The 26,863-nt window shown below is 50.7% G+C and overlaps 1 long non-coding RNA gene across 1 annotated transcript; it reads right to left on the bottom strand.

Moving 5' to 3' along the window:
* Positions 1 to 137: 137 nt before the first annotated feature.
* Positions 138 to 26,863, bottom strand: LOC143663450 (uncharacterized). Its single transcript, XR_013165910.1, has 3 exons — positions 26,695 to 26,863; positions 16,047 to 16,137; positions 138 to 987 (listed from the first exon to the last, which is right to left on the bottom strand). It is a non-coding gene; the product is annotated as an uncharacterized LOC143663450 (long non-coding RNA).

Consider the following 26,863-nt stretch of genomic DNA (forward strand, 5'->3'; position numbering starts at 1 on the left):
TATTTTTTGCATAATTGACATGGTAATAGGTGTACCATTGGTAACCTGTCCAAGCACATCTACCCCTTATACAATCGTCTCACAAACACAAGTTTGCGTGGCTGGGTAGTATTTTTTGACGAAGATGGAATGCTCAAAATGGTAAAGCTATCTCTGATTGTTCTCACTGCTGTAAGTATCATGCTGACGAGGTAGCTTGTTTGTCATATTTTGGGTTATGTTCCCAAACTGGGGTCTTCCAGGGGAGTTACAGGTCAGTTTTGTGATCTCAAGGAAGTGACAAGCAAAGGGAGAACTACTACGAAAAATGTAACAGGCCGCCGGGTGATTGACAGAGACATTCTATTTTCTTACAAAAATCTGGAAGAGCGCCCCAGAGTGATCGCCACCCGCCATAAATTATTGATTAAATCAATGCTTTTCAATCATCTCTCGTTTAAATTTCCTGAACATGTATTCTCAAGATAACATCTCGAGGGCCAAGGAGGAAAGAACATTTTATAAAACACCCACCCATATTAGCACAATCACCGCTGGAAAGCTTCTCACACGGACAGCAGTTGTCAAGAAATTGGAACAAATGTTTAGTATTAAAGGGGTTTTGAGTTATGGGAGAATTTCATATGTTATGATTTATGCATCCATCATTCCGATCATCTTAAATAAGAAAAATGCTGGCTTTCAATTGCCACTGAGAAGTATCTGGTCTCTTTTATATGAAGATTAACCGCACAGTGTGACAGCTCCACTCCGCAGGCAAAGCCAGCGCTTTGCTTATTACGTAGTTGATAATTCAGACAAGATTCAATCAAACAATCCATTTCTAATACCCATTTGGTATTAGCGTTCTGTTTTGAATTTGCGTCTATACATGCGATATCCAGAAAGAACATTTATCTTCTGTTTTAAATATCTACATCTTCAACTTCTGTGCAAGAGAGAATCCCATCAGTGAGGGTTAGCCAGTGGAGACTTCTAGAATTATACCTAAGGGGGTAGATATATATATATAATTATAGATATAAATTGCCGTAAAATAAACAAATTTACTACATAAAATAAATTTAGTAAATATATGGATATATTCGTTAATTTCATTTTGTTATATTTTATGTGATGGTAGGTTGGGGGTGAAAAGTATTTTAGAAAAATATTCACCCGATCCTCTGGATTTTGTGAAAGAAAACATATTTCCATTCAGACGTGTCATAACTTTTGCAGTCTAAGTTTAATTTGTTTAGTTATTTGATGTATTTAATGCCTTTTTACCCAACCCTTCTGTAGGCCAGTTCCCGGCTAAGCACTGAAGCCCACATGTGCACAAGCAAGTCTATTTCTCCAGAATGCAGAAGCCAGGGGTGAGGCGGCCAGAAAACAGGGCCACTCTGCTCCCCTGCAGACGTGCGCTGGGGTCCTTGCACAGATGTCGAGGAGACGGGCTGAGGGCTGTCAGCTCCAGTGGTTCAGAGGAGGGGACCAGCCTTGGTGGGTGATTGCCTTTTTCAGAGAAGCTTCTAAACCCTTTCTCTAAGCCCCATCATTGAATCTTCATTTTTGAAGCTTGTCTATTCGTTCACCATTTATTCAACAGGTATTTGTTGAGGGTTCCCGTGTGCCAGCCTGCAGGGGCAGCCTTGGACTTATTTTTTTCACGTGCCATTAAGAAAGAACACTGAAGGAAATCCTACCACAAGTAAGCCCTAAGCAGTTTGTTTTTAAATGCAATATGTATCAATCTGCTTTTTAAATCATTTTGAATCAGTTGAGTTGATTATCCATTCATCTATTCTTCCTTTTTTTAATTCATTCATTCAAAAATATTTCTTGATTGACAGATACTAATAAAAATACAGAGCTGCTTCAAATCAATACTATTTCTTAAGTTTGTGTGTCTAGACAGGGTCTCTGAGCTTGAATTTCCAAGTTGGAATCCCTGCTTACGTCCTTTTTGGAACCCTCCCAACGACAAAGATAAATGAGTGGTTGATTTTTACGGACAGTGAGTTTGCAGTAGAGACTCTGAAACATCTGGCCCATATGCCGTCCATCTCAAACACCCCAGAAGATGTGGAAACACCTTTGGATATTTTAATGCACTTCCCCCTGAATTCCCTCCCACCCTGAATTAAAAAAAAAAATTGAAGCCACTAAATCAGCACAATATCTTGGCCCAATTGAATGCAGAAACCGTAAGAGACATTCCTGGGGCATCTCCAACTGCACTCAGTCCAAGGAGTGCTGCGCTGGATAAATTTGCACAGAATGAAAGGGGAAGTTATTATTTGAAGGATTTGTGTCTTTGGGTTTGGGGAAAAGGCACTTCTACCCCTTTCTGTTTGACCTAATGGGAACACTTGTTGTCAGCCCCCACATCCTTTCACCAGGCATTTGTTCAAAGTTTTCCTCTCCCTGATTTGCTTTGGCCTGGCTTGGCCTTGGAGATGAGCTTGAGTGGATGTTAAAGTCATGTAGAGTGACAGAGTTTCCCAAATGTGGGGGTCCACATATTGCCAGTTTTAATGGGGAACGTTAATTTTTCTTGACTTATGAGCTTATAGCTGCATGTTGGATACTGCTTTTCCCTAAGGAGATCAAAGAAGAGCGGCTAGCAGGAGAGGGGGTGCATGCCATAGGAGGCAGTGTGGAAAGGCCACTGTTTTGGGGTGTCAAATGTAGATGGCATGTATGAGTTCTGCACCTTTGGGAAATAAACGTTGGACTGTGTATCTTACAAGAGTATCATAACATTCAAATGAGATGAGCATGTGAAAGTGCTTTGAAAACATTAAACACTACAAGTAGTGAGGGAATGGCTAATTATTTGTCATCTATATTTACTCGATTTCATCATCTATGTTTATTTGATTTAGTGTGCACTTACTATGTGTGCAATGGGATTGCGCAGCACATACATTTTCCCAGAGGTTTAAGGAGTTCCAAGCTTAGGGAAAGGTAAGGAATAATGGGATTTTCTTTTCCAGCCATAATGCAACAACTGGAAATGGATTTGCCCTCTTAGTATAAAATAACTACAAGACCGTGCATGTTATAGGAGGTAACCGTGTCAGACCCTGCAAGCAGGCAGGGTCTGTGATCCCTGAGAGAAAGGAAACAGAGGACATGAGCCCAAAGTTCCAGCTCTCTGCCTGTGGACCCTTCTCTCCAGCAGTGCAGGAAGGTGGAGCCCAAGCAAAGGTCTTGACTGACATGACGAGACATAAATTAGATTTTGAGCTACTGAAGCAGCTAGAATTGGAGGTGGGAGGTGGGGGAAGGGGGTGGAGGGCGTGCACACAGATGAGTGGCCTCTGATGGTGTGTAAGTGTCAGTGCAAGCCCTGGCTGAGGGCTGTCGTGTACATGTGAAGACAAGGCTCCATCAGCCGCAGCTGCAGAGGGGTCCAGACACAGTCAGCACCAGGTTCCTGGAAGCCCGCAGTGTGGGGAGACCCAGGGATTCTGCAGCAACCAAAATGCTGGGGACTCACTGGGCACTTTGATATGCAGGAGACACCCCCCAAAAGCCCACGCTTTCAGAGTAAGAGTCAAGCCACAAAGTAAGAGTCATGCTTTAGGGCGGGCCACGGTGGCTCAGCAGGCAGAGTTCTCACTTGCCATGCCAGAGACTCCTGGTGCCTGCCCATGTGGAAAAAAAAAAAGTGTTATGCCCTAGAATTAAGGTCAACTGAAATAAAGCCACTCTAACAAAGAATGAAGCCAAACCTGTGAGATCAAAAGGATCTGGCAGGGTGCAAGGGTGGTTCAGTGGTAGATGCTCACCTTTCATGTGGGATACCTGTGTTCGAGTCCCAGACCATGCACCGTCCCCCCCCAAGGATCTGACAGTAATTTAACTGCCGATTGGAACAACATCCTTTAAAAGAAAACAACATAATCCAGATTTCTTACAACTTTATAATCCACAGTGTCCAGCATCCAGTAAAAAATGATCAGATACCCAAAGAAGGAAGAAACTACAGCCCATCATTTAAAAGAAAGCAGCTAAGGAAAGAGATCTTGGCATGACTCAGATGTCAGAAATAACAGGCAGTGCCTTAAAGCAGCCATCTCAGTGAGCTGGGGATGCTATGACAAATACCACGCCCTGGGCAGGAGTCAACAATGAGAATTTATTGTCTCATGGCTTTGCAGGCTCTGGCATTGAGGCAGCCGTGGGGTTTGCCTTCTCCTGTAGTCCACAGTGTGCTGGCAATCCTCTATCACATGGCCATCTTGCTCTCTCACTTTGGGTGTGCTTCTCTGATTTCTGCTGACTTCTAAATTCCACAAACTTCTAATGTCTGGCTGTGTTCACTTAAAAGGATTCCAGTTATGTGGATTTAAGCACATCCTGATTCCATTTTGCCTTGTTTAAATAGGATCTTCGAAGATCTCAATCATAAAGGAGCCAATGCATTAACTTATAATAGCATTGTCAAAGGTCCTATTTACAAGTGGGCTCACCCCAAAGGAACAGGAATAAGACGTGAACACATCTTTAGGAGGGACATGATCTAATCCCTAACAACAGCTATTACAAATGTGTTCAAGGAGAGAGATAGTCATCATAAGTGAAAAGATGGGGAATCGCAGAAGGAAAATGAAAATTTTATATACTTAAGAAAACAAATGGAAATTCTAGAATTAAAAGTGCAATATCTATAATGAATAAATCAGCTGAAAGGATAAACTGCAGTTTAGAGATGGCAGAGGAAAAGTTCAGAGCCCTTGAAAAATCAATGAGAAAAAGTTTACAATTTTAAGAAGAGAGATTGAAAAGATTAGGGAAGAAAAATGAACAAACCCTCAGTGAACAATAGAAAACAGTTTAACATGGGTGTGATTGATGCCCTAGACAGAAAATGAGAAAAATAACGGAACAGAAAAGGAATTCAAAGAAATAATGGTGGATTTTTTGCCAAATTTATTAAAGAACCTCAGTCTACAGGTCCAAGAATAACCCCAAACAAGGTAAATACAAGGGTATCAAACCTAGACACATTGTAGTCGAACTGATGAATAATGAAGGAAGATGCGAAAACCTTAAAAAGCAGCCATAGAAGTACACCTACTACAGGGGAACATCAAGAACTACTGCTGATCTTTCAGCAGAAATCATGGGAGTCAGAAGACAATAGAACAATATCTCTAGAAAATTTGGGGGAAAATATCTGTGAATCTAGATTTATATATCCATCAAAAATATTCTTAAGAAAGACATCTTCAGACAAGCAATAACTAAGAGAATTTGTTGCCAGTAATCTGCACGTTAAGAAACGTTACAGAAAGTTTTTCAGGTTGGAAGGAAATGACACTGGGTAGAAACTTGGATTTATAGGAAGAAGTAAAAAGCACTGAAAGGATAAATATGTAGAGAAATACATAATATTATCTTTTATGTCTGAATTTCTCTGAAAGACAATTAACTGTTAAAGCAGTTCTGTCCCATAAAACATTCTGCAATGATGGAAATATTCTATTTCTGTACCGTACAGTACAGCAGCTGCATGTGCTTACTGAGCACATGAAGTGTGTCTACAGGCATTGCATTTTTAATTTTCTTTCATTTTAATTCATCTGCAGTTAAATTGTCACAAACAGTTAGAGGCTACTATACTGGGAAGCACAGAATCAAAACAACAAAAATAACATTGTTCTGGTGGTTAACAATGTAGGTAGAGGCAAAGTACGTGACAACAATAGTACAAAAGATGGGGAAGTTTAATGAGTTTTATTGTTGTAAGATTCTTACATTGTGCCTGAAGAGATATAATAGTAACTCTAAATAGACTGTGACTAAGTAATTCCTAGAGCAATAACTTGAAATCATACAAAGAAATAAATTAAGGCTGAGAGAGATATTAAAATAGAATACAAAAATTATTTAATTAGCCCAAAAGAAAGCAGGGAAGGAGGAACAGAGGGAAAAATCAAAAGAGACGAATAGAAAAATATAGAACGTTTAAATCCAACCATATCACCAATTACACTAAATGTAAATACAAAAGTCAGGGATAGTCTGATAGGGTAAAAATGTAAGATCAGATGACATTCTCCATTCTCTCTATAAGGGATGCACTTTAAATATAAATATAGAAATAATTTGAGAGTAATTTACTACAAAAATACTGTGGTCACATTTCAAATATAAGAAAGCTGTGTGCTATGTTAATATAGACAAAGAAGACTTCAAGACTAAGCGTTTCACACAAAAAAACATAAGCAGGGGCTTTTCACAGAGATAGAAGGAGCAATTCATCAGGAAGATAAGATGATCTATAGTAAGCATGCATCTAATAAAGGAAAGAAGGTAAGAAAAGGCCAGTCCACAACAATAATTGGAGATTATTGTTTTTTAGTAATTGATTGAACAAGCAGACAAAATATGGTGAGGATATGGAAGATCTGAGGTATAAATGGGATTTAACAAACAAATATGGCTGCTGAATCACCGTATTTATATTCCTTCTAGCTCCCAGTGTTTGGAAGCAGTTAGAAGGAAAAATCTGAGAGTGTGGAATGGTAGCCCATAACAAATTCTGGGATTTGCTCTATAAGTACTTATTGAGCTGTGCTTTGAAAATTATTGCTTTCTCCTTTCTTTGCTTTGTTTATATGTTGTATTTTGCAATTAAAACACTTAAAAAATAGGGAGGATCTGAACAACATTATCAACTGTCTTTTTTTATCACTGACGTTTAGATAACACTATATCCAATGATGGCAGAATGTACCATCTTTTCTATTGTACATGGAGCATTTACCAGATAACAATTGAGTTAGAAATCTCTCCATAGATTTCAAAAGACTGAGATTTCACACAGGATGTTTGCATTAGTCAGGGTTTTCTAAAGAAACAGAATCAATAGGGGATATCTGTAAATATGAAGTTTTATAAAAATGTCTCACACACCTGTGGGGATGTACAAGCCCAAATTCCACAGGGCAGGCAGTAAGCTGACAACTCCAAAGAAGGTCTTTGATGAATTCCCCAGGAAAGGATGGCTGGCCGAAGCAGAAAGAAACATTTTCTCTTTTGACGTTTCCTTTAAAGCCTTCAGCTGATTAGATTAAACATCACTAATTGCAGTGTTGGCCGACTGCAGATGTGATCGGCCATGGATGCAATCAATGTGCTGGTTATTTAATAAACCAGCCCTCTGTTGTTAACCAGCCATTGTATGTCCTTACAGTAATGGTTAGACCAGTGCTTCCTTGACCTGAAAACTGGGCACCACCACCTGGACAAGTTGATACATCAGCCCAAACCATACAAATGTTGTATGACCAGAGCAGAATTAAATGAGAGACCAAAAAAAAAATATATATATATATATGTATAAAATCCACAAATATTTGTAAATTAAATAACAACAACTCTAAATAACTCATGGGCCAAAGAAAAATTTCACCAGGAACATTAGAAAGTATTTAAAAACTAATGATCATGAAAACATAACATTTCAGAATCTGTGGAATGCAGTTCAAAAATTCTTAGAGTAGATTTTATTTCTTTAAATGCCTACATTAGAGAAGGAAAATGGTTTAAAATAGACTAAGTTCCCACCTAAGAGGCAAGAAAAAGAAGAGATAAGTAATCCCAAAGTAAGTAGAAAGATGGAAATAATAAAGAATAGAAATAAATGAAAATATATATATAGAAAACAAACAAAGCCAAAAGTTTGTTTTCTTATAAAATTAATTAATTCGATAAACTCCTAGGAAGAAAAGTAAACACCCACACAGAAATGAAAGAGATGCTATTAGTAAGATATCTAAGGTCATTAAAAATCTTTTAAGGGAATATTATAACCAATGCCAAATTTTTGATAACTTGGATGAGATTGACAGATTTCTTGGAAACTGTAAGTTATCAAAACTAAGAAGAAATAAGAATTCTGAATAAATCTGTAACTATTGAAGAAATTAAATCTGCATTTTTACAAATAGAGCTCAGGATCTAGATGACTTCACTGGTGAATTCTATCAAACTTATAAGAATAAATAATACCAATCTAACACAGACTCTTTAAGAAAAGGGGGGAATTCTTAAAACTCAGTTCATTTTTAGGTCGGCATTACCCCAATACCAAAGACAGACAAAGAAATTATAAGGAAAGAAACCTACAGATCAGTATCCTTCATGAACACAAATACAAAAATACTCAACAAAATATCTGCAAATCAAATTTAGCAACACATAAAAAGAATAGTATCTCATGACCAGTGGGGGGTTTATCCAAGGAATGCAAGGTTGGTTCAAGATTTAAAAATCAATAATGCAATTAATCCCATTAACAGAATAGGCAGAAAAATCACATGGTCATTTCAACAAAGGCATACAAATAATTTTCACCACACATTCTTCAATACCTGCTCATGACAATAACTCTCAGACAAGTAGGAAAGAAGAAAGATTTCTCAACTCAATAGTGGACACATATGAAAAAGCAACTAACAGCATTATATTTAATGGTGAATGCCTGAATGTATTTCCCCCTAAAACTGGGAACAAAATAAGGATATCTGCTTTCCCCACTTCTAGTTATTTTTGTACAGGAGATCCTAGCCAATCCAATAAGGCAAGAGAAAAAAAAAGGCACACATGTTGGAAAGGAAGAAATAAAATGGTCTTGATTTGTGGCAGTATGACCGTCTACATAGAAAATGGTAGAGAATTTTAAAAAAATCTATTAGATTTAATGAATGAATTATGCAAGGTTGCAAGATACAAGGTAGATATTTTAAAAAATGCAGTATTTCTCCACACTAGCAAATGATTTGGAAGTTGAAATTTTTAAACATTTGGAATTAAAATTAAAACATTTAAAATACTATTTGGAGTAACAAAAATAGTTAAACACTATGTGATGATATTAAGAATTACTGATTGCATATGTAGAATGGAATGATTTCTAAATGTTGTGTTAGTTAATTTTTTTTAATTAATAAAAAAGTATATTTCTGTCTTTCTGAAAAAAAATAAAAAATTAAAAAATAAAAAAATTGTTAAACATAAATTTAGAGAGAATTGTATCATATGTCTACATGAAATATCTAGAAAATCTTTTCCGAGTGAAATTAAATAACTACCCACATAGAGAGATATACCATATTCATAGATTGGAAGGCTCAATATTGTTAAAATGTCTCTTTTTCCCCCAATTGATCTACAAAGGGTTGGCAAACTATGTCCCACAGTTCAGCTTTCTGTTTTTGTAAATAAAGTTTTATTGGACTATAGTCTTGCCTATTCATTAAATATTTTTTAATAAATTAAATATTTTCCATGGCTCTTTTTTTGCTTCAAAGGCAAAGTTGAGTTCTTGTGATACAGACCATATAGTTCACAAAGCCTGGTCTTAAAGAAATTTGCCCAACCATCTATAGATTTAATGCAATCTCAATCAAAATCCCAAGCTCTTTTGTTGATTTTACTTTGACAAGGTTTTTCACATTTATGATGTCTTCTGTAACCTTAATATTTTACACACAATAATTGTGTGTAAAAATGGACTCAATGTTCACCATCTCTTTTAACCACAACTTTTCTAATCCTGATATCTTAAATTTTTGAATAATATTTTCTTTTACTAGATTATTTTCCAAAAAGGTATCTTTGCCCCAAGAAATGTCATAAATGCCCTATTTTCTGAGTTCCTGCATACCTGAGATTGCCCATCTTTTGCCTTTATACTCAAAAGACCATCTTGGCTGGGTATAGAATTCTCGTGCTTCATTTTTTCTCCTTATCCCTTTGGAACCATTGTTTTACAACTTGTGTTGGTGAGGGCTCCCTTTGATCACTTCTCTTTTTATCCTTGGGTGACTGGACATCATTAAGTATTTTTTTCCAAAATGAACTTATGTACCATATGCTCTGAATTATTTCATGTTTAGGAATGTCAGTCTACTTCCTTTATGTCTGAAAAACTTGCCTGCCTTTTTGTTTTTTGTGCTTTTTTTAGGGGAGGGGAATCATACATTTTTCCTGAAAAACTATTTCTTCCAGATTTTTTTTTTGTAGTATTGAATGATACTGTAGCATCATCTGATAACAACATAACTTATTTCTGCTACTGAGTACCTGAAGATGTCTCTTTGTCTTAAATTCAATAATTAGACCAGGTTGTGTGTCAATGTGGCTCAATCTCCATTATCTCACCCTGGATAACTATCTGCTGCTCAGTTTTCAAATTAGGCTTTCTTTCATTTCTAGGGAAATTTTCTCCTATTATACCTCAATGTAAAACTTTCATTGCATTGTTGGGTTATCTTCTCTAGGATCACCAACTATCCCCTATAGAATTCTTTTTTTTTAAAATTCTCTTATCCCCTGAATAGTTGTTTTAGTATCTTTCTTCTCTGATGCTGTGAAGTGTTTTCTGTTCCTTAGTTTTGGCCTTTTTTTCCAAATCAGCACGAGCCACTAAAAAGGCTAAGTCCTGGAAAACTTTCTCTTTCTCTCGAGAATTCGTATCTTATGCTGTCAAGGAGTTTCCTAGATTTTCCCTGGATGTCTGCCTCTTCCTTTCAACGTCTTCCCTTAAAATGAATCTACTTAGGATTTTGTCAACCCACCTTCTCTCCCAGTGTGCCTCCTGCCATGCAAAGGTGTACTCAGGAGGCATGCCGTGTCTCTCCAGCAGCAGATTTTTCCTTGGTTACTTTCATGAAAACAAATGGCAGACACTTAACTACCTCTGAAGTACTTGCCTGGGTGTGGCTGGTGAATTTTTCACCAATTTTTAGCTTTCGTTTCTGTTGTTTATTCCACTCGCTGGGAACCTGGGAAGGGCAAGGTTAGGTTTTTATTCTCCTCCACCACCTTGACCTGCTGTCTGAGCAGCATCTGGACACCATCATCCAGCATAGAGGTTGGGTTGCAGGGAGGTTGTCTGGTTTGTACACGGTGCTCCCAGCATGAGGAAAGGAGGTCGTGGAAATGGAGAGGAAGGACCTGGCCATGGCATGGACCAGGCATGTGGGAACTTAATACTAACTGTGCTGTCATGGAAACTTCTTCTCTGGTGGTCTGGACCCATCTCCTGGACGTGTCACTCATATTCAACACTTCGTGTGTTTGCACTCTGTTCCTCAGCTCCATTGCCAGCTCCTGGTGGGCAAGGCAGGGCCTTCAGGGCCAGTTTTCCATGGGCCCCTGCCCCCGTTTGTCATCGCTTGGTGTGGGGCATTACTACCTCTAAAGTATTTGCTTGGTGCAGCTGGTGAAGTTTTCACCAGTTTTTAGCACCTGCTCTGTGCCAGGCTCTGCCCGGTGAGAGGGGTGTGGAGATGTGAAGGACCTCGCCCCTGTCCTCAGACACACCGTCCACGCGGAGACGGACAAACACAGGGATGAGACTCGGGCGTGTGGGGAGCCTGGGGCTGAATGAAGCGGGGGGGGGGGGGGGGGAGGGAGGGGAAGAGAGCGGGGGGTGGGGGGGGAGGGGAAGAGAGCGAGGGGGAGGGAGGGAAAGGCTCCTAACAACCCCCCCAGCTCACACCCATGTCTGCGCGCCAGGGCCCCACCCCACGCACATGCTGGCCGGGCGCTTGCCTCGCCACAGGGCTCCCCCTCCCTGCTCCTCTGCATCAATCCCACCCACCGTGGGAAGTCCAGCTCAGGTTGTGCCTCCTGAGAAGGCCCCTTTCTCGAATCAGACAGCTTCTTGGGTGGCAAGCACCCCCTACCAACTCCGGTGAACTCGGGCCCAGGGTTTTCCTAGAAGACCCTGGGATAACTCACTGAATTGAAGGAAAAGCTGACCCCCACCCCCTGACCCGGTCTCCCCAGGCGCCCACTCAGGAGCCCCGTTTCTGAGGGGTGGGTGTGGAGTGGGGGTGGGGGAGTGGGGGAGGTGGGAAGAGTGGTGGGGCTGGCCGCCCCGCTGGGAGCCGGGTGGGGAGAGGCAGCTCCTCCTAAGAGGGAACCTGGGGAGGGCGTAGAAGGTCACCCGGCGCCACCCCCGGGGCAGGATGCCTTCTCACCACGGGCGGGCGGGAGGGGCCCGGGAGTCGGCCCTGGAATCACCGCAGAGCCAAGCACCTCGTCCCCTTTGCTCCCCGGCTGAGAAAGGCTCAGCCCTGCCCGCGTTCCCCCCCAGCTCGGCAGCCCCGCCCCGAGGCCCCGGCCTGCGTCCCCTCACCGCTGCCCCGACAGCCCGCCCGGGGGCTCAGCGACGCCCCTGTGACTCTTCACCAGCATCCGCACAGCCCAGGGACGACACTGGGGGTGAAGGGAGGGGCCCCCGGCGCCCTGTCACCCCCTCCCCAGTTGCTCTGTGACCTTTCCCGGCCCCGGCCTCAGTTTCCTCTGTAGCAGAGGGATGAGCTGCGCCCTGGGCAGCGGCTGCGGGGGTGGAACCCATCAATCCTTGTCGGGGCGCCTCGGCCCCATCAGCCCTGCTCCAGCTGGCAAGTACCTGTGGCCGCTTTCCCGTGCTGAGGTTTTGAACTCGACCCCACACGACGCCCGTGGGGTCAACTGTGAGCACCTCCAGGCTGCAGGCGTTTCACCCCAAGCAGGTGAGGGGGGCCGGGTGGGGGACACCGAGCCCGGTCTGGCGCTGCCGCTCCCAGGCCAAGGGCAGGAGGCGAGGCTTGGCCTCTGGGGCCTGATGCCAGCCCCTCACAGCGGGTGGTGCAGGGTGGCCACCCTCCTTCTCGGTGGCCTGAGAGGTGGAGGGCCTGGCGGGGAAGAACCCACGTCCGTCCTGGAACCGAGCCTGGCTCTACCCCTAGATTCCCGTGGTGGGGGGGGGTCCCAGGGCCCCCTCCGTCCATTCCAAGTTCCTTCCCTCAGCCTCACTGGGCCCTGCTGACCACACCCTCTAAAGGCAGCCCCTTCCCTCTGCTCCCCGAATTCCGGGGAGAGACGGGCATCCTCAGACCGGGCCGGCTGCTCAGCACACAGGCCCAGGCGTCCTGTGAGTCGTGACAGCCCCTGGCCATGGAAGGCCACGAGTCACACCCTTTTGTCCCGCGATTAGCGCCACCCAACAGCCAAGGAAACTGAGGTCCGGAGACAGGAAGGAACAGGCCGCCGCCTTCGCACTGCTGGGGGAGGTGGGGTCAGAGCTGCCCCTCCCGGGGTGTGCCTCCCGAGCCCTGTGCAGGTCCCCCGGGACGACCCACTGTCACCTCCTGGCCTCCTCGCTGGCTCGCGTGCCTGGACTGCGTGGGGGTCCTGGCTCCACGAGTGACCTCGCCCGGCCGCAGCCCACGGGCAGCAGATCCACATCAGAGGCTGCCCAGGCCCAGCAATGCCCCCCTAGTCCGAAACTCGGCAGGATGGCTTCCCTGCCTCCCCCAGGGAAGAGGCGGCTCTACGGACCACCACCGAGAAGCTGTGGCCACCTCCCGCCTCCAGCACCGCCGGGCTGATTGCTCGGTGCCGGCTTTGAAGGGCGAGCCCAGTCCCGTGGGGTCCCAGGTGCAGGCGACCTTCTCCGACCTGTCATTCGTCACTGAGGGTGAGTTCGTATTTAGTGTGCAGAGTCCGGGGAGAGGGACACGCTGAGGCCCCGGTGAGGGGACGTGCCGGCCTGGCCCTGTGACCCCTCTCCTGGCTTTAACTCTGCAGAGGGTGCTCGTGGGACCCAGGGTGGTAGTGTCCACCGCCAACTGGCCAGGCAGCGTTCCCAGGGCCGGCCTCGCGGCCGGGGAGCCCTGCATGTGCACAGACCCGGGAACCTGGACGCAGAGATGCCCAGCAAAGGGTACAGCAAAGGGCGCAGCCCCCTGACACCCCGTTTCCCATGCAGGCCCGGCCCCATCCCCACCCCAGCCCAGGAGCAGAGCGGCGCCCCTGCAACAGCCCGGGGTGCAGAAAGCCTTTCCAGTTGGCTGAAGCGCTTCCCCCACCGGCCACTTTCCCACGTGACAGCCATGTCACCCCTGGCCCCCACCCAAGAGGAAGCTCAGAGAGGTGAAGCGAGCAGCTCCAGGTCACACAGCTGGTCAGGGGCAGGGTCTGGATTTGAAAGCTGCGTGTGCACCCGCGGGGCTGAGGAAGCATGTGTGAGCTCGCGCGTGAGTATGGGACATCACGCTGAGGGCTGGGGTCTCCAACCCCCAGAACGGGTTTTACAGGATGGAGAGGCCCGGGCTCAGAGGGACCCTGCAAGGTATTTAGTCCAACCCCTGCTCCAGTTCACTGCTAGCAGGCTGGGGGCCCCTGCTTGAGCGCTTCCCGTGACAGGAAGCTCACCACTCTCTGAGAGTCCCTGGACACCACTGCTCATTAAAATGTCCTCCTGTGTGAGCTTGAACCTGCCTGGCCAGGTTCCCTCCAGGCCTCATCCACCCGCCACTCGTGGGACCCTCACTTCCAGCTCTCCCCGCGCCTCTGCCTGCAGCACCCACTGCACACGGAGCGAGCCACGCCGGGTCCACGTGGACCAGGGTGCCAGCCGGGCAGAGCTCACCCACATGGGGCCTCCCAGCAGGGCTCACCTGGCCCATGGCAGGGGGCACAGGCTTCCAGCAAATTCCCCAGGGCCAAGCAGTACCTGTGCTTCCTGGGGATGCCGTCACATATTCCTGTACACAGGGTGCTTAAAACAGCAGGAATGCACCGTCTCACAGGCCTGAGGCCAGAGACCAAAACCAAAGTGTTGTAGGAAGGGGAGACCTTCCCTGCCTTTCCTGGTTTCTGGTGGGGGCAGCTGTCCTTGGGGCTCCCTGATTTGTGGCTGCATCACCCCAATCTCTGGCTGCATCTTCCCTTGCCCCACCCCCGTACCCCCATGTCTGGGTCTCTTCTCCTGTCTCTAAACATGCCGACGGTTAAAAGGCCCCACCCCCACCCCCGCCCCTCATCTTCACTGAATCACATCTGCAAAGACCCTGTTTCCACAGGACGTCAATCCACCTGTGGATTTTTCTAGGAGTTGCAGTTTCAAGATATATTTGGGGACTCCAATTTGGCCCCCAACAGGTGACATGTTTCTGAATTGGCTTTTGGAAGGAGCGCTGGGCTTGGGGCCAGCTGACTGTTGCTCCAGCCCGGGACTCGGGGCCTTGGGTGCATCACCTGACCCCTGGCCTCAGAGACTGTGGCGCAAAGGGTGTGGCGGCCTCCCACCTTGGGCACCGGTGGGGGCAGGTGCAGGGCAGGCTCTGGGCAGCACCTACTGCCCACCCCTGCCCCCCCTCCCAGAAGGAGCCAGCGGAGGCTCCCATGAGGGTTAAACCACCCAAGTCCGCTCCAGAGGGCCTCGCTGGGGAGGGGTCCCACGTTCAGCCCCCGCAAACATCCTCACTGCCTTCCGCTTTGGGACAGACACAGGCCAGAAAGTCAAGTCCACTTCCTCATGTGCGGGGTGGGGGTGGGGCAGTGAGAGCCCAGCCCCCCCACAGGGCAGGGGTGCTGCAGCACACACGTTGCTGCAGGGCTCCCGGGACAGGCAGTGTGCGCACGCTCAGGTCTGCACCTTAGGCAACGACAGCTAGGACTGGCTGCGTGGGACAGATGAACAGACAGACAGAGGCTGAGCTTTCCTGACCTCACGGGCAGGGAGGATCCAGGGGGAGGGCGGGGCCCCTGGCTGGTCCCGGTCTCGTTCCTTGTAGCCCTGGGGAGGCAGGTGGGGTCAGCAGCACCAGGGCCTCAGAAGACGGTGAAGGCTCAGCGCAGAGCAGCAGGCCCACCAGGCTGCTCCCTCTTGAAGGGGTGGGGAAACTGAGGCACTGGCCTTCCCAGTGGGTTAGAGTCACCCCCAGCAGTATCTCCCCATCTTGGAATGGGCATGCAGGTGCCAGCTTCTTGGCCACACATTCCCTTATGGACGCCCCAGGCTCCTGGGCCTCGGACCCCTCAAGCCCTCCTGTGGCCCAGCTCAGCGGCCTCGTGACCCCATCAGCAAGTGGGGCAAGGTCTGATGACGCCGACCCCATGCGTGCACCCCACCCCAGCCCCCCAGCACCCATTGCTGCCTCGCACCCTGCACATCTGCATCCCCCAGGGGGTTGGAATGGCCTCCAGGCCCTGGTGACCCACTCTGCAGGCACTGGGGTGGGTGCAGGGGTTCCTTGGACACTCACCTGTGCAATGAGCTGGCCACAGGCATTTCCGGCAGTCTGTACATCTATCTGCATGTCCATCTGTCAGCAAGCATCTATTGTTTGCTTCATTCTAGAAAGAAGAAATGAAGCCTGTACAATATTTAAAGATAAAATAAACAAGTGGAGAAAGGATGGAGGCCACAGGGAAGCAGCGCAGGGGCCCTGCACACCTGCTGAAGGTGAGCTCTAGGAGAGCTTTGAGCTTCCTGGCAGCCAAGGTGATAAATCCCTGAGTAAAAGTCACAGCCGGTCAGGAGCAGCTCGGCCTTTTCTGACACGGGCTCCCAAATGGGCAGACCAGCACATTGCTGTCCCTCGTTTGTCCTCTCGCCTTTGTCAGCCCCTCTGAGGCCTCGTGACCCCACCTGTTCCTGGCGCTCCCTGCCCCTCAGGCCCCAAGCCCCCTTCCCACATCTCTTTTCTGCCCCAGACCCCACATGCTGCTCCCTCTCTCATCACCCTCAGTGCTTCCTTGGTAGCACTTGGTCCCATCTGCATCTCTGTGCTGGCCACAGCCCTGTCTGGCTCTCTCGAGCTGGGTGTCCGGAGCCCGGCAGGCACACCCATCGGGCCCCTCCATAGGGGCCCAGGCAGCACTGCCTACCTGCCCTCCACCTCTTGCCCCCTCCTGGGCATCTCCCTGGAGGCCCGTCTCTCCTTTCCTCACCCCTGCAATAGGCCACGGTCCCCCCTCACCTCTGGAGTGTCTCTCGATCACCCAGTTCTCTCCAGCCCGTGGTGCCCCCCCCAGCCCCACTTGCACCCTTGCTCCCCCATCACAGAGGTCTCCCTGTTCTCCGCATTGGGCCTTCACCCCCTGCGCCCTCCCCTCACTTGCACAGTTTCTCTCTCACATGAACAGATCAGATCCGACTTTTCTCCACTGTCCGCCCCTCTGGGGGGCCACAAGGCTGGGAAGTGTCTGGGCCTCGTCTGCTCTCCTCCCTCCCCTGACCCCCCAGCTTCATCTCCTCCCTAGGCCTGAAGCAGCCCCACCTCCCGCAGCAGGGGCTTCGCACAGGCTGCCCTCTGCCCGGAAGGTGCTTCACCAACTCAGCCCGCTGCTGCTTCAGCCCAGCCCACCCGCCCTCGCCGAGCCCCGGGCAGTGGGGAGACGCCACTCGCTACCCCCAGTTCCCACCGTCCTCCACAAGCTCCAGCGGAAGCCCCCGTCCATCTTGTTCAGTGCTGTCCCCGAGGCTTACCCGGGACAGGCCCAGCAGGCAGCAGACACGTGCGTGAGGACACATGGGGGCGGCTCCACAAACTGCCCACTTCCCGCGCTGGCCTGCGCTCCCCAGACACATGGGGGCGGCTCCACAAACTGCCCACTCCCCGCGCTGGCCTGCGCTCCCCAGACCCGGCTGCTGTGCAGGCCCGTGCTCTCTGTTCTGACCCTGGCCGGGAATCTGGGTTCTAGATCGTGCAATTGTTTGTCTCCTCTGGGAGCTAAATGGGTGGGTTGGCTTTGTGAGTCTTGGGAGCCTGTGGGCATGAGACGTCCTGATATTCTGCAAATGGAAAGAAGGAGGAGTGACGCGACTTCAGTGGCCAGGGGGCGGCTGGGGGGGGGGTTCTGCTCCCATCCACCCCAGCAAGCAGTGACCTGGTAGACCCTCCCTCCCTCTGGGACCTTGGTTTGAGGCCCAGAGCAGCAGTGCCTCCCCACAAGCTCCCCCAAGCTCAAAATGGGCCAGTGTGCAGGATTTCAGTTTGGACTCACTAGAAGACCACAAAACCGAGGGACCAGTAAGGACTTTAGCACACGCAGTGGTCAGCAACTGTGTCCCCTCCCGGCATGTGGGCATGTGGCAGAGCTGCTGTGTCCCTCTGTGGCCACGGTGCCCTCTGACCGGGGAAGAAGCAGGGCACCCAGCAGTGGGGACCCCTGGCATGTGGTCTCTTTAAGCCCGTGCCCTCTGGAAGCAGCACCCTAGGAGGGGAGGGCACCTCAGGGGTTGCTGTGGGAAGCGGAACTGCTGGGATGTGTGTCCAGACCCCACCCCAGCTCGGCAGGGTTGCCTCCTGAACTTTCCGCGTCAGTGGACGGAGATGGGACCTCCGAGTTCAGGAGGGTAGAGGCAGAAGGGACGCAGGCTGGGGGTCCTCCCACACCCCAAGACCCCACTTAGGGTTGACAAGTATGGGTAGTTTTTTCCTTTCCTTTCCAGAAGGCATATCTCGATGCTGTTCATAGCTGGGTCTAGCCTGGAACCAAGAGTGGGGCCCCCCAAAAATGGCACTTTTTCCCTCCTCACGCTGACTGCGCCCCCCTCGCCTCCCAGCTGGAGGAGCAAGGCTGTTGGGACTCGTGTATAAGCTCCCCTCCAGCCGGAGCACAGCCGACCTCGGGAAAATGCCCCTGGCTTGAGGCTCCAGAAAACGGGGAGAAAGCCTGGGGGGGCGTGTCTCGGGGGCTCTGGAGGGAAAGAGGGCGTCCTGCGCCCCTGCCTGGCTCCGGCCTCTCGTGTACATACATACCCACTCATGCACGCCCACGCCCGCGTCGCTGCTGCCACAAGGCTGCAGGGTGCCTCCTGGACCCCTCGGCTCTTCCTCTGGTCCCCCACGCCGCCAGGCCCACCGGCCTCTGGTGCTCGGCACCTCCCAGCAGGAATGGGAACCCCCCCACCCGGCCCCACCCGCGCTGCCGCTTCAAGATTCCTGCGCTCGTGTCGCGAACTCACCGCCCCCCCCCCCCCGCCAAACCCGCCCCCTCCGCCCAACGGGGAAGCGGATCGAATGCTAATCCTCTCCACATGGAGAAGACTCCAGATAGCCCCGAGCTCGGGGTGCCTTTTGAACTCGTGAACAGAAATTGATTCAAGGTGACGAATTTGTAATCAGTTATGATTGATGGGGCGCATTTCCAGAGCGGCCGAGCCGCGTCCCTTCCTCCTTCTTGGGAAGCAAATGTGTTTCGCTTTATCTGCCCCGTCCCAGGACCCGGAGGACCGAGCAAAAGAGAATCAAGTCAACTGCGATATTTAACTTGTATTAGAACAGATGCCACTTCATTAAGGGATCAGTGGAGAGGAAGCGCTAAAACGCAGCTGCTGGGGGACGCGCCCTGGGCGCACAGAGGGCAGGGCGGATGTTAAACCATTAGCGTGATTAGGCCGATAATGACTTGGTAACTAGTTTCTCTGCATTGGAAAGAGCTCAGGACAGGATGAAAATAGAAACATCTGCTTGAATATTCTAATTTCAAAGGATAATTGCACAATGCCTGCGCAGGTTGTCCCTCCACCCCCACCTTTCCTTTCGCTTCTTTCCTTTCTTCTTTTTTTCAGCCTAAGCCTCCTTGAAGTGACTTTGAGTTCAGCCTTAGCCAAATTCAGCTGGGAAAGTTCTCAGGGCAGAAAGGCTGGGGAGGGGGTGCCAGCCAGCCAGGATCAGAGGAAAGCCAGAGGGGCTCGGGGAAGACCCTGCGAAGGTGAGAGGGGCGGCGCCGTGCCCCCCGACCCGGGGAGGAGGGGTGTCCCGGCACAGCGGGCAGCTCAGCAGTGCTCGCCCAGGCACTGGTCAGGCAGCAGCAGACCCTAACCTTCCTGGGTCAGAATGCCTGTGAGGATCTGATGAAAACCATAAGCCAGCCCTCCGTCCGATAAAAGAAACCTGCTTCCCCCCACAAAAGCCTTTTGGGCAGGTTCATAGACCCCTGAAATGGTGCCATGTCCGGCCACCTTCCCTGCAGTTTGCATGCCCCTTTTATTTCCAGACGGTGGTAAACCAAGCTCATTCTTTCTCTCAAAAAAATAAAATAAATAAATAAATCTTAAATTGGAGCATTTGTGGACTTCCATGGTGTAATGCTCTCCCATGCCGTGGCTGGGAAATGACACGCATTCAGCTCTTTCTTGCAGGTTCGAGACCAGCTTGCTCCAGCCGCCATTGCCCCCTGCCTCTGCCCCCTTTCTGACCAGCTCACCTGGGAAGTGCCTGCAAGTTCCTCAAGCCGGGGCCTCTGGTCTGGGGTCGGCCGGGGCTCCTGGGGCAGGGCCGGCCTCCTCCCTCTTGGTTCCCGGGAGCTGCCTGCCCAGAAGGTGAGGTTTGCCTCCCTTGGGGCAGCCTGTTCTGATCTCCCAGCCATCTGCACCTAGCCAGCCTTTCCCTCCCATTCTTTCCCCGCTTTTGTCCATGCGTCAACCGATTCTCGTGTACCCGCTTTGTGGTGGACATTGAGCCAATAAGACAGAACAGGCCCCTGTAGTAGAGGGGACCCAGAGAGGCGCCCCCAAGGCAGGGGGAAGGCAGGAAGCGGCTTTCCTGGGCCTGCTCTGGAAGGGGGGCATCTCAGCAGCCTCAGGAAAAGGGATGCAGGATGCCTACCTAAGGGTGGGGCTTACAGAGGGTGGGGGGAGGCTGGGCAGGAGGGGGCCTCGTGCCTCAGGCAGGGGAGAGGATGTGCAAAGGCCCTGGGGTGAGCTAAGATCACCACTGGAATCAGACCCTTAAGGGAGCAGTGGGGGAGGGGGCAGGGCCCCCAGGGCCTCGTCAGAGGGGGACAGCAACTCCCCCCCAACAGTGGCTCCTTAGGCTTTTTGTCCTCACGTGATTTGCTTACATGGATATGCTGTGCACACATGTGTGAGATGATACACAAATGTCCAGAGAGGCCCTTGCCAAGGGTTATGCAGAGCGGCCCCCGACTTCGTGAGGGCGGGACGCATGGACAGCCCTGGCCAACGTTGGGCCCGGCGACTCAGTCTCTTGCCCTGGCCCAGGCCCAGGCAAGAGACTGCGTCAGGCCCAGGACCCAGCCTGGAAGTGGACTTGCTGGCCCAGGGAATCGGGCGATGGGTGTCTTTCCAAGCTGTCCTGGCTGCCAGCGCGGGGGTGGAGCTGTGACAAGTCCCCACCCCCTCCTCCTCTGGAAAATGCACCTGAGAGTAATCAGAGCCCAGGTGGGGTCCAGGGGGTGGGAGATGGCCTAGAGCCAGAGGAGGCCAAGCAGGGCAGCAGGGGGAGGTGACACTTGGAGGGTGACAGAAGAGAGAGGCCCATCATGCCCTCCACCTGCCCCACAGGTAGACCTCAAGAGCAAGGGAGCTCATGAACCCCCTCGGGCTCCCCGTCTTACCACCGCTGCCCAGCCGGACCCCCACCCCCTCCCCGCTTCACCAGCCCTTCCATACCCCCTTCCTGAGCTCAGGGCCAGGAGGCCAGAGAGCGGCACTCAGAGGGACTCATGTTCCAGGCCGAAGCTCTTAGATGGAGCGAGCAGACGGGCCCAGCGGAGCTCGGCCTTCCAGGAGGTCAGCAAGGGTCAAACGAGCATGCACGGTGGGCTCAGCTCTGTGCTAGACCCCGAGGTAGAGACGGGGCAGAGAACTCTTCCCTGGAGAGGGGAACCGGTCTGCACGAGGCAGAGAGGCCAACATGGACAGACGGACGCAGGAAAGGGCTGAGCTTGAAGGAGAGGTTGGGGTGTGGCTTGGGGCGCCGGACCATTGCTGGCTCGCTGTGTGGCCTGGGACAAGTCACTTCACTCTTCGGCCCTCGGTGAAGTGGAGGGAGGGTGGCACCTGGGCACGAGAGGTGGGCCAGCAGCCCTGGGGGTCCTGCCTCTTGGGGAGGGGGGCGCTACACAGGTGCTCAGGGGCAGGAAGGGGGAGGGGCTGAAGGCTCTGAATAAATGACATCCATCGTCCTCATGCCAGCACTATGCTAAGGCCTCAGGTACTGCTTATAGTTGCAAAACTTCTGTTTTTAAGCAGTAGAACTCGTACAGCCACTATGAAAAGCTTTCAACAGTTCCTCAAATGATGACACCTAGAGTCACCGTGTGACCCAGCAATTCCACGCTAAGGTGTATACCCAGGAGACATGAAAACATGTCCACACATACACACGTGCACAAATGGTCACTGCAGCCTTATTCATAATAGCTCCAAGTGGCTGTCCTCACACAAAGAGACAAACAACATGGGCATGTCCACGCCATGGAATATTACATGGCGATGAAAGGAATGGTGTTGGGAAAGGGCAGGCACAAAGACCACCCACGGGCCGAGTCCACCCACGGAAGTCGACGCGGGCACAGACACAGACAGGGGGCTCGTGTCGTCTAAGCTGGGGGCAAGGGGGCAGGGGAGGTGAGGGGACAGGTGTGGGTTTTCTTTCTATGATGAAAATGCTCAAAAATTGATGTGGTAATCTGCACATTAAAAAGTCCCCATCAGGGCGGGCCGCGGTGGCTCAGCGGGCAAAGTGCTTGCCTGCTATGCCGGAGGACCTCGGTTCGATTCCCGGCCCCAGCCCATGTAACAAAAACGGAGAAACAGAATACAATAAAACAAGAAAATGTTTAAAAATGTTTCCCTTTCTTCCTTCCTTCCTTCCTTCTATCCTTCCTTCCTTCTCTCTGTCTTTCCTAAAAAAAAAAAAAAAAAAAAAAAAAAAAAAAAAAAAAAAAAAAAAAAGTCCCCATCAGGGCGGGCAATGGTGGCGCAGTGGTAGAGTTCTTTCCTGCCATGCTGGAGACCTGGGTATGATTCCCCATGTAATGAAAAAAAAAAAAAACCCTGTCATGGGTTCCAATTGCCAGGTGAGACACAGAGGTGGGGGGCAGGGATGCTGCGGCTGGGGGCGAGGGTGGGGGTGCTGGGAGCACCCCTGAGTGTGGGGAACACCTGGCTGGGTGGGGACAGTTCCTTGGCCTGCGGCCTTCCACCCAGTCGCAGGCCCCCTGTGGCAGCAGAGCCTGGCACCCAAGGTTGCCCCCACCCAGCTTTGGCCCAGTGAGCACCAGCACCCCCCCCAGACCAGCAGAGGGCTCAGCCCAGCATGGACTCCCAAGCATGCTTGGAGAGCGAATGAGCCAGCAGTAGGGGGATGGCCAGGGCAGTCCCCAATGCACCGTCCAGACCGGCACAGTGAAAGGGCCAGGGCGCTAGTCATAGCCGGGCTGGGACAACTGCCGCCAACCAGGACTGTCCTGAGGAGACCTGGGTGTTGGGAGTGCAGGGAGGAGAATGGACCTGGAGGAGGCACTTGACCTGAGCAGATCAGGGGACACAGGGTCGGCCGTGCTGATGAGCGGGAGCAGAAAACTGTGCCTCTGGGAGCCCCTGCCCTCCCGGCCTCTGAGGTCGCCATGTGGACGAGCCCATCTTGCCCCCCCAGAGTGCGCCCTCCACCTGGGAGGGAGGCGGCCCAGCTGGGGGCCGTGGACATCATTAGCACTTCCCTGGCCCCTGCCTGGGCAATGGGTTTGTAGCAGCTGGTTCATTTAGCCACTGGTTTTTTAAAATTGGATTTTAAATAGTTTAGAAAAATGTTTCCATCTCCTTCATTTAGAAAGTGTATAAACAGCGGAGGCCTTTGGAGGAGACAGCAGGTGGCAGTGGATATGCAGCAGGTTCAGTCTCTGAAGAAATGCAACACATCCCTGTGTGTGCGCATGTGCACGTGGGTATGGATGAGTGTGCGTGCACGCATGTGCACCCTTCTATGTATATGTGCATATGTGTGTGCTTGCATGTGCACATCCATATACGTGTATGGGAACATATGCAAATGAATAGGCTTACATGTGTGTATGCAGTGTGTATACATGTGTGCATAAATATGTGCATATGAGTGTGTGTCCCTGTGCATCTATGCCCACGTATGTCCATTTGAGCATATGTATATTGTGTATTACGTACATGTGTATGCATATGTGAGTGCATAAACATGTACACATTGGCATTTGTATATGTGTGTGAGCACGCACACATGTGTGCATGTATGTGTGTGATTATGTACATACATATGTATATGCATACATGTACATATGTCTGCCTGTCTCTGCATGCGTGTGTGGGCATGTACTTACGTATGGGTGAATGTAACCATACATGTGTGCATGTATCTGTGAGTGTGAGCGTATTTTGGGCAAACGTATGTGTCTATATGAGCATGTGTTTGTACACACACGTGTGTATGTGTGAGCATGTATAAGAAAGTGTTGATGTGCACACATGACGTGTACATGTGGACATGCATGTGTGTGACGAAGAGAGCCCCTGGACACGCTGACTCCTGCACTTCTCCCTGGGAATCATCTTGATTTCTCTGTAGCTTTCACAGAATGTTACGCACATGAGGCAACAACTCTTTACACATGTGCAAGCCCTACTTCGCATGTGTGCACAGCCCTTACTTTACACCCACCCACAGACCTTAGACGTTTGCCCAGCCCTTACACAGGCGCGCGGCCCTTGCTTTGCATCTGTACACAGCCCTTACGTGACACGCGTGCACAGCCGGTCACGCACGCCGAGTCCGCTGTGGCTGCCCTGTCACTGTTCCTCTCCAACCTAACGGAGAAGCACCCAGGGCCCAGAGAGCGCAGTTGCCTCCCGGGGGGCCACAGCTGCTCCCACCACCTTGCCCGCCACCCCAGGCCCCACTTACACGTGGCCCGTAACCTTTCCCTTAGCTTTGGGCCACTCACCCGCCACGACCAGAGCCACTCTCTGGGCAGGGTCTTCCTAGCCCCACTTGCCCGCAGCCCGACTTGCTCGGCCGCCCGCCGCTCTCCAAGGCCCACAGCTGCCTTTGAAGCCGGCGCTTGAAATCTGAGCACCTTGACCCACCTTTCCCTGAAGGTCCCTGCTGGGCTCCGGAGCCCTGGAGCACCGCGCTCCTGCTGCAGGAGGGGCCTGGATCACTGAGGGGCTCCCTGGGGCTGGGGGTGCGGCCGGCCCCTTGGGGTGAGTCAGCACATGCCCACTGCACAGCCTCCCCAGGCCTGTCCCGGGCACCTTGCTGCGGGCAGCCCACAGCCATGTCCACCTCCCTCCCCCTCAGACAGCCCCTCCCCCACTGCTGACCCCTCTGCTGGCCTGTCCGCTGACCCTGGAGTGCAGTCCACCCCATGGGCTGTAATGCGACCACCCTTGTGACCCCTCTGCAGCAGCTCATGCTGGGACCCCTCCCCGGGGAGCATGCCCTCCCTTCCCTCCTCACCCCCTCTCTCCAGCTCTCCTCTCTCCTCTTGGGCAGCGCCTGCTCAGCCTCCCCTGGGTTCCATCCCAGGCCTGCGGCTCCTCTCGCTCCCTCCACTAGCCGGGGGCCGCCTCCTCTCCTGTCCAGACCCCCTCGCCCTTCCGGACAGCTCCGCTGAGCTCCAGCTGCCCCCTGCCACGCCCAGAGGGCCTCTTCCCCAGCCCCTCGCCGGCCTCTGCAGCCGGCCCGGGCCCTCCGCAGCCCCCCTGAACTGGTTCTCCTGTGCTTCTTTCCCCTTCTCATGGCTTTTGGTCTCGCCCTTTCCTCCCCATCTCCCCTGGCCCCATCTACTTCCAGAGCACCGTGGCCGCAGGCCCCTTCCCAACCTCCCGCCCCCCTGTGGCCTCCCATGTCCTCTCTCCCAGTATTTCAGCTGGTGGCAGGCTGGCGTACCTGCTGAGAGCCACTAGGAAAAAAACAATTAACAAAAATATTTCTGGGGGCATCAGAGTCTCCAAGGCCCTGGACAGAAAAGGAAAGGCTTCAGGTTGCCAGGAGAAGTGAGCTCAGCACCAGGTGTACACGTGTGCATGCGCAGCGTGAGTGTGTACACGTATGTGCATGTACGTGTGCATTATAGTGTGCATATGAATGTGTGGCTTTCCCTGGAAGGCACCGGTCACATGTTTCACCTGCTCAAGGAGAAAGAAACCAAGATGATTGCTGCCGAAAACGGTGGGGTTTCAGTGTCACAATAAGGAAAAGACAAAAGTTGATGTTCAAGGCCCACCAAAGACGGGGAGGACACCTCACGTTCTCAGATGGACCCTCAGGAGGGTTCCAGCAGAAGACGTGTATCAGAGGATTCACCGAGCTCCGCAAAGACTGCAACCTGGCCTCAGGCCGCGCATCCCCCTACTGGGTTACCGTTACTTCAGCCCCCTCCTCTATTTCCCTTTCAGAGGCCAAAGGGAGCCCTCTCTGGAGGAGTGGAGCCCCACTCAGAACCTCCCAGGTTTCAGTCACAATGTCTCATCTGCAATTAAGAGTGACCAAGCAAAATGAGAATCAGGGCCACCAGAGAAAAGGGACAATGAAACAAACTTATGTATGACCCGCATATTGCAGTTACCAGACTCACGATTTAAAACAAGGATTAAATATGTTCAAGAAAATATATGGCAAGATGGAAGATTTTAATAGATAACAGGAATTTATAAGAGTATAAGAGTATCTGATAGAATTTCTAGAACTGAAGAGTCTTAAAAAAAATTGAAATTATGAGCTCAATAAATGGGTTTCCCAGCACAGAAGGCAGAGCGGAAGAGATGAAAGACTCGAGTGAACGGAAACGTAGGGCAGTTGGAAATATCCAGGCTGTAACACAAGAACAAAAAGGATAGAAAACCGACAAGAACAATATATGGGATGGAAAGTCTGGACATAAATATAATTAGAGTCTTAAAAGGGGAAGAGAGTGAAAATAGAGCAAAAGCAAGATTTGAAGAAAAAATGGGTGGGAATTTCCCAGAAAAACACCAAGCCGCTGATTCAGGAAGCCCTAAAAGCATTAATAGGATAAATGCAAAGAAAGCCATACCTAGACATATCATCGCCTCCTAGTCAAACCAATAAAAACATAAGACAAAGAGAACACGTTAAAGGCTCCCAGAGAAAGAAGGCACGCTACCTTTACAGGGGGCAGCAGAGCACCTGCCAGCTGACTTCTAATTGTGAGTGCAGCCCTCGCTGCACCTGTCACTCTGGCCTCTGCATGGTCCAGGAGCATGCCAGGCACCATCAGACCCCAGCGTCTTTGCCCTGTTGGCTCCTTCTGCCTGGAACTCTCCACCCAAGGT

This window comes from Tamandua tetradactyla, chromosome 19 (assembly GCF_023851605.1).
Source record: "Tamandua tetradactyla isolate mTamTet1 chromosome 19, mTamTet1.pri, whole genome shotgun sequence".
Classification (NCBI taxonomy): domain Eukaryota; kingdom Metazoa; phylum Chordata; class Mammalia; order Pilosa; family Myrmecophagidae; genus Tamandua; species Tamandua tetradactyla.